Genomic DNA, 7,314 nt, shown 5'->3' with positions numbered 1-7,314 from the left:
CAATTAGAAACACTGACTTGGTAAAAATCCTTGTCCCTTGTCTTCTCACCCTTCTTTTTTCTAGGGAGTGCGACTGGCTTGCTGCCGGTGTTCTTTAGAGAGACTATCTCTAAAAGTTTCTAGAAGATTTGAGTTTCTCTGTGTTGTTTCTTTAATTGCTCTGGGACTTCTTCTAAACAGAGGCCGTCAGCTTCTGGGCCCACGCTGCCGCCTCTTAACATCATCAGCAAACATACCCAACCTCCCCCAAGACTCAGGCAATGGTCCTGCAGAGCCTCCTTCTGCCAGGACTGCAGACTCAAAGACTAGCACCAAATAAAACCTGTACACAATTCTCCCTTGGCTGCCTCGGGTAATGGCTCCAAGATTTCAAGCTGATGAGTTGCTGAGCTAATTTTTACCTGTGTGCGTGCACCTGTTGGTGTCAATTTCCACAGGCTCCTGAGTCAGACTGCTTTGTGGTGCCATGCTGTGAAAAAGAACATGGTAGTCTAGGGAGGCCTCTGGAGTGAAAATGATTCCCAACAAAACTGGCCTCAGCATCTCATAATTGGTTCTTTACTTTGCTTCAAAATATGACTCCCTAGGGATAGCAATTCTGATTGCTGGTAACTACACCTTTTATTGCACAGACCCATTGGCCACAGCACTTTGATTGCCCTCGTCCATGAAATCTTATACCTTAAAACCTGAGACTATGAGACTAGAATTGCCAGCCACAAAAGGAATGGAATAAAGGGAACAAAGTAACCCAAAGACTCAGTTTCTAGAGAGTGCTACTGCTGGACAAATGCCTAACCCCATTCTGTGACATGGGACAAGAACTATCAGTGTCATGTTCACCACAGCAGACATGCACATCCAACACCAGAGGGCATGCTGGGGCATAGTGCCAACCATTCTCTGGCTCTCAGAAAGCCAGATACCTCTCTCTTTCTCTCTACTCCTGCACTACTCCCTGACTCGACTGTCCCCACTCCAACCCATCCTCCCCTCAAGGGTCAAAGTAATTTTCCTAAAAGGAAGGTCTGGCCATGCCACCCGTCTCCTCAGTAAACTCCACTGGCTCCCTCCCTATAACCTCCAGGATCGAATATAGCAGTTTCTATTTGGCCTTTAAAACCCTTAACAACATGGCCTCCTCCTACCTTTCTTACTCTTTTCTACTCTCTATGATCCAGGGAGGCTGGCCTCGTTGCTCTCTTTCACTGGCTCTCCCCCATGCTTGGAAAGCTCTGCCACTCCTCCATGCCCTCTGCCTCCTGGATTCCCTAATGAAGTGATAAGGGGGGCCCTAAGAACGAGTCTGGAAGTTCTCATAGTGTCCCCCATTGGTTTCATTTTTCCAGAAGAAAGTGGATACTCTCCAACCTCAGACAGCGTCCTGAGACCTTCCTACTTTAAATCATTGTACGCATTTCTCAATCAGAGCTTTATTTTCCCTGTCAAATGAGGAATTTGTAGGAGATCATCTTCAAGACCCCTTCCATCTCTACAATTCAACAATTCAGGGAAGGAGTAAAAGATGGATGGGACCCACCCGGTATTCTATACATACCAACATTCCTACATGCCCATTGTGGTTGTTCCGTTATTTTCAGTCATGTCTGACTCTTGTTGACCCCCTTTTTGGAGGTTTTCTTGGCAAAGACACTGGGGCAGTTTACCATTTCCTTCTCCATCTTATTTTACAGATGAGGAAACTGAGGCAAACAGGATCAAGTGACTTGCCCGGGGCCACACAGCTAGGCAGTGTCTGAGAATGGATTTGAACTCAGGGCTTCCTGACTCCAAGCACACCATTCCATCCACTGGGATACCTAGCTGTATTCTCATATCCACTGAGCTATCAGTCAGCAGTAACAGTATAAAATCCAGTTTAAACTATTTTTAGATGCCCACATGTTGACTGACTTCTCAGCCAGCCAGTGACATTAGTGAAAAGAGGAAGCAGTTGAGCTTTTTCCACCTATATTTATATGTACCCTCTAACACTGATGGTAGAAGATGCTTACAAATGTCCCTGAGTGCCATAAAACCAGAGATAGGAATGATCGAATTTATTCTTTAGGGCATATTTGCCAGTGTAGTTGAACAGAATTTACTAACATTGGATTCTTATGGCTCAAAATAGGACAAAGCAAACATCTGGCAGTTTTCCCACAAACTGGATATATTTAAGCAGTCAAGGTAAAGAAATTCAGGTTAAAAAATGCACTTTAAGGATGAATTATCCATTCAGTTGTCTATCCTGACAAAACTCGTGCCACTGAGTAAGCGTTATTTCAGTCTGGAAGATGGGGATTGTGTTACAGCAAGGAAAACCTATCAAAGGAAAAGTCTTCAGGCCATGGTAAACTGGAGAACTGCAGAGGGAAGTTGTCTCAAGTAAATAAATTGGCTGAAAAGGATAAAGAAGAGAGGAAAAACCAATGAATAAATAGGAGAAGGAAGGCTCATCTAAGATGTGTGGGAGTGAGAGGCTTGAAGGGAAGTAGGAGTCATATTTCCCCCACAGAAAAACACCCAAGAGAAGGAAAGGAACTGAGAAAAAAAAACAGGAAATAAAAACAAGTCAAAACGAAAAATTAGCCAAGCAAAGATGAGCACTAATATACTTTTAAAATATATTAAAATGAATAAGCTAAAGTAGCAGGAGAAAGAAATATAAGAAAATAAGGGGTAATAGTAAGGAAATTAGGGAGAATATCCAATATTTATGTACTTCATACTTTGGAACTGGAACTGACCAATGAGAGCCCAATTCTCATGAGTATGCACAATGCCTGACATCATTTCCATGTGGATTTCATGGATGTATAGACATTATTTCCAGTCTATTTACCACCTAAATAAGAGCCTTTCAATTAGCTCCTGAATAGAAACTAAGCAGAAATTCTTAAAATAAACATTAACCAGATGATCCAGTCATTTTTCCTTCTCAGGAGGTATGTAAAAGGGAGCGTCATGGTGGACCTCCTTAGAGTCGGGCAGGAGCCTCACACTCTCACTCATCTGAAGTCACCATGAAGTCAAGTAGGCATGACCCTGATGTTTCTGAATAGGCAGTAGAAATAGTGACCCATCTCCACACTCAGACCAACATGTATTCTGTGAATACAGATGGCTCTATTCTTTGCCTTTTTGTGTTTGGTTGTTATTGTTCTTAAAGGAAGAAATATCAGAATAGGCTATGACATTATAAGCTCTGAAAGTTTAAGACATATAAGAAATAACAAGGAAGATGATTTCAGAAAAACATGGAAAGACTTACATGAACTGATGCAAAAGTGAAATGCGGAGAACATTATACTCAATAAAAGCAATATTATAAAGATGATCAACCGTGAATGACTTAGCTCTTCTCAGCAATACAATGGCCCAAGACAATCCCAAAGGACTAATGATGAAGCATACCATCCACCTCTAGAGAAAGAACTAATATTGTTTGAATATAGACTGAAGCATGTTAATTTTCACTTTCTTCCTTTCATTCTTTTTTTTCTTTTATTTGAGTCTTCTTATACAAAATAACCAATATGGAAATGTTTTACAGGACTGCACATGTATAACCTATATCTGATTGCCATCTTAGGAAAGGAGGAGGAGGAGTAGAGAGAGAAGTATAGAATTTGGAACTCAGAACTTTAAAAAAAAATGTTTAAAATTTCTTCAACATATAATTGGGGGAAAATAAAATATATACTTTTTAATTTTAAAAGAAAGTTTAGGAGAATGAGTCATTACAGGTCTGAAAGCTCAAGTCCATCCCAGATGTTGTGGACTTCCAAGTTTGAAGAAAAAGATTCTGAACAACTTGCCTGACCAAACATAAAAATGTATAGAAGGCAGCTGAGAGAGAGACAGTGATTCCTCCGATTCTGCCATATTTGGAAATAAACTTTGTAGGGTGGCTGCTATGGGCAAACTGCTTTAAGTTTGAACCCACTTTAATGGGGGACCATTATATAGGGGATAATGTACCCCCTGGGTGCTATGAGGAAATATTTGCACTACTTTTCTTGCTATATCTTCTCAAGAAATTTTTTTTGTAAAAATTCATCAATGTTAATTGTTTAAGTGTTATTTGACTGCTAATCATTGGCAACCAATATTGGGTAGAGCACATCAGAATGCTAGTTTGAGCTAATATCATTAGATGAGAATCATCCCAACCCATTGGCGATACCCCTAGAAAAATGAAGGAGAGACGTAGCCTTGCTCTGGGAAACTCAACTCATCAGCGTGAATAGGGTAAGGATAACAATCCCCAGAGTTTATACTGACTACAAAGTCATTTTGATTATTTTTTCCCAAGGAGCTATGCATAATCTTCCCTGAACCAGATTGCAAAATTCTTGAGGATAGGCACAACACTTTATTCATCTTTATAGTCACCCCAGTATTTGGCACAGAGATGAATACACAGTAGATGCCTAGGAAGGAGGAGCGGGGATAGGGATGGAAGTATAGAATTTGGAACTCAGAACTTTAAAAAAATGTTTAAAATTTCTTCAACATGTAATTGGGGGGGGGGAATAGAATATATACTTTTTTATTTATTTTATACATAATACATCTTATTGCTGATGACAGCCAATAGAAGGTATTGAAATCTTTGATTCAGCTATGATTTTAAATCAACATTTCCCAAACTCATTTGGCTCTGGAACACTTTGGGGCCTGAAATATGAAATGTTAAATTCTAGTCTCAAGAACTGAGGGGATTGGAGGTGGCTAGGTGGTGCAGTGAATAGAGCACCAGCCCTGGAGTCAGGAGGACCTGAGTTCAAATCCAGCCTCGGACACTTAACACAAAAACTAGCCATGTGACCTTGGGCAAGTCACTTAACCCCAATTGCCCTCCGAAAAGCAGAAAAAAAAAAAACTGAGGGAATTCTTGGATTGGATTTGAAATCTAAAAAGCTTCTAAATGCCAACGACCTGAATTTGAATCCTGGCTCTCCCACTTATTAGCTTTTGGGTAACATTTCACTTTATGGGCCTCAGTATCCTCACCTGTACAATGAGGAAGTTGAACTAGATGATTTATAAGGAAACTTCCACCTCCAGATCTATAATCATGTAACCCTTCTTACAACCTTCTCTCTCCACTACTTACTAACCTGTAAGGGTTATGGGATTTAAAGATCTTCCATGCCCCATTGGACTTGCTGACGTAGCAGGAAGGGGCGGAGCAAGAGGAAGCGGAAGCCAAGCTAGTGTTCCTGCGGTGGCTGGCGGTGGTGGCGACGGCGGCAGCAGCAGCAGAGGCAGCGGCAGTGCAAAGCCCTTTTTGACTTAGCCAGAATTTCTGCTAAGGACTCCTGCTGAGGACTGCCAGGGGCCGGAGCTGCTGGGAGCGCGCTTCCCAGACGCTTGGGTGGTTGCTGTGAGTGGGGAGAGGAGGACCTTTGCCTGAGGTAGCCTGTTCTGTCTTAAAGGCTTGAAAATGTGGGTGCTTTCTACTTTATCTACCTGTGCCAATATCATAACTACTCTAATGGCTTTCACTTTCTGGTTTTGGGACTCAGTCTTTTGGTATCTTAATAAATTTTCTTGTTTATTTCCCCATATGGCAAGCATGACATATTTTGTAATGGATAATTATATCAGCATATTTGTAATCTCCATAGGCATTGTGAATATGGCATTGCTGATACATAACCTTATGAAGAAAATCTCTATGAGCCTCAGTCTTCTTATCTTTAAAATGACGGGCTTAGAACCTTAGATAATCCCTAACATTCCTTCTAGTTCTAAATATATGCTTTACTGAGAAAAAGGGAAATCAGGGAAAACTTGAAACAAAAGAAATTTTCATAAAATCCACTTATTATTATTTTGATGCATGGAATAATTAGAGTATTGCAGAAAGCCCACCTAACATACCATCTGGAACAGGAAGGTTCCATGGGACCTGGTTTAGGAAATGTCGTTCTAGTTGATTTTCCCTTGGCTGCTCATTTTCTGCACCAATATTTTGTACAGCATAAACAATCTAAAAAGGAAAAAAAAAACATGTACTCATAAAATCGTTAGGAATTTTTTAGAGTTGTTTTTTTTTTTCATGTTTTAGAGTAATCAAGTACGGTCTAATCAAATAGGCTTTAATAAATGTACAAATAACCCTCAATCTGTGTGGGATGCCATGAAAATATTCTCACTCACTGTTCAATTTTGCAGGAAGCTAGAAATTAAGGTGCTTTATAGTTTATGAAATATTCTCATATCCATTATCTCTTTACTGCTGAGGTTTCCTCATTAAGGAAATATCCAGGGAAGGTTTTGTTTGTTCATTGGTTGAACCCAAGAAGGATGGCTCCAAAGGCTTTTACCAAAATGATTGTTTCCTTTTCCCATTTTTCTCACCTTCCCCTAGTGAGTTTAAAAAAGAATTTGGACCTTGAAGATCTCAAGGTTATCAGCAGCCTGATTGTTTCTGTTTGGTTTGCATAATTCCTGTCAAGGAATGCTTAAAGTCAAACAAGAGATTATTTTAATATTCCAAATATTTTCACTAATCCTACAGTGATTTTATATATAAAGATCCTATAAATCTCCTTCATTGGAGCCAATCATCATATTTTAATTAGGAAAATGCAAAGGTTTCTGTGTGCATTAATACTTTTAAGATCTTATTTCTTTAGTGTGAGTGTTCCCCCACTAATGTAGATTGTGACCCCTCCTGGTCTTAGTGTTTGCTGTAGATGAAAAAATTTATCACCTGGGTAATGATCCATCCTTATGCTGGGCCTACACTCAAAGCCCTTCTAGCTTGGTAGGACCTACTAAGTTCATGGATCACAAGAATAGGCTTTGAGAATCCAGACTCATAATATTCATTCCATGATGAAGCATTAAAGCATGAGCTTAGTGTAGACAGAAATAAATTCAGTTTAAACATATTAAATGATATCAAATTGCCCTATGTGACCATGAAAAAGTTAATTTAATCTCCCTATGCCTCAGTCTCCTCATCTGTAAAATGAATGGGGTAGATTAAGTAAATTCTAAGGTCCCTTGGAGTTCAAAATCAGGGATCCATACAAGGTACCATTAACATCTAATTTTGCAAGTCCCTCTTTCCTTTCCTTGGATCTTGTAATATAAAAGCAACATTTCCTGACTCTTTCACTGTTTCCTGATGTTTTTGCCATGCTTCCACAGATTCACACCTGGAATTGAGACCCAGGCAGAGAAAAGGAGCCACACCCCAAATCTAAAACAGACAGCTAAAGATAGTTTGTGGGCTTACTGTGGTTTACAATCTGGCCTTCTCTCTCTCTCTCTCTCTCTCTCTCTCTCTCTCTC

The sequence above is a fragment of the Petaurus breviceps genome, unplaced genomic scaffold, assembly GCF_028583685.1.
Source record: "Petaurus breviceps papuanus isolate PSGF00001 unplaced genomic scaffold, PetGlider_PUasm1.0 174, whole genome shotgun sequence".
Classification (NCBI taxonomy): Eukaryota; Metazoa; Chordata; class Mammalia; order Diprotodontia; family Petauridae; genus Petaurus; species Petaurus breviceps.
This window is presented reverse-complemented; position numbering follows the sequence as displayed.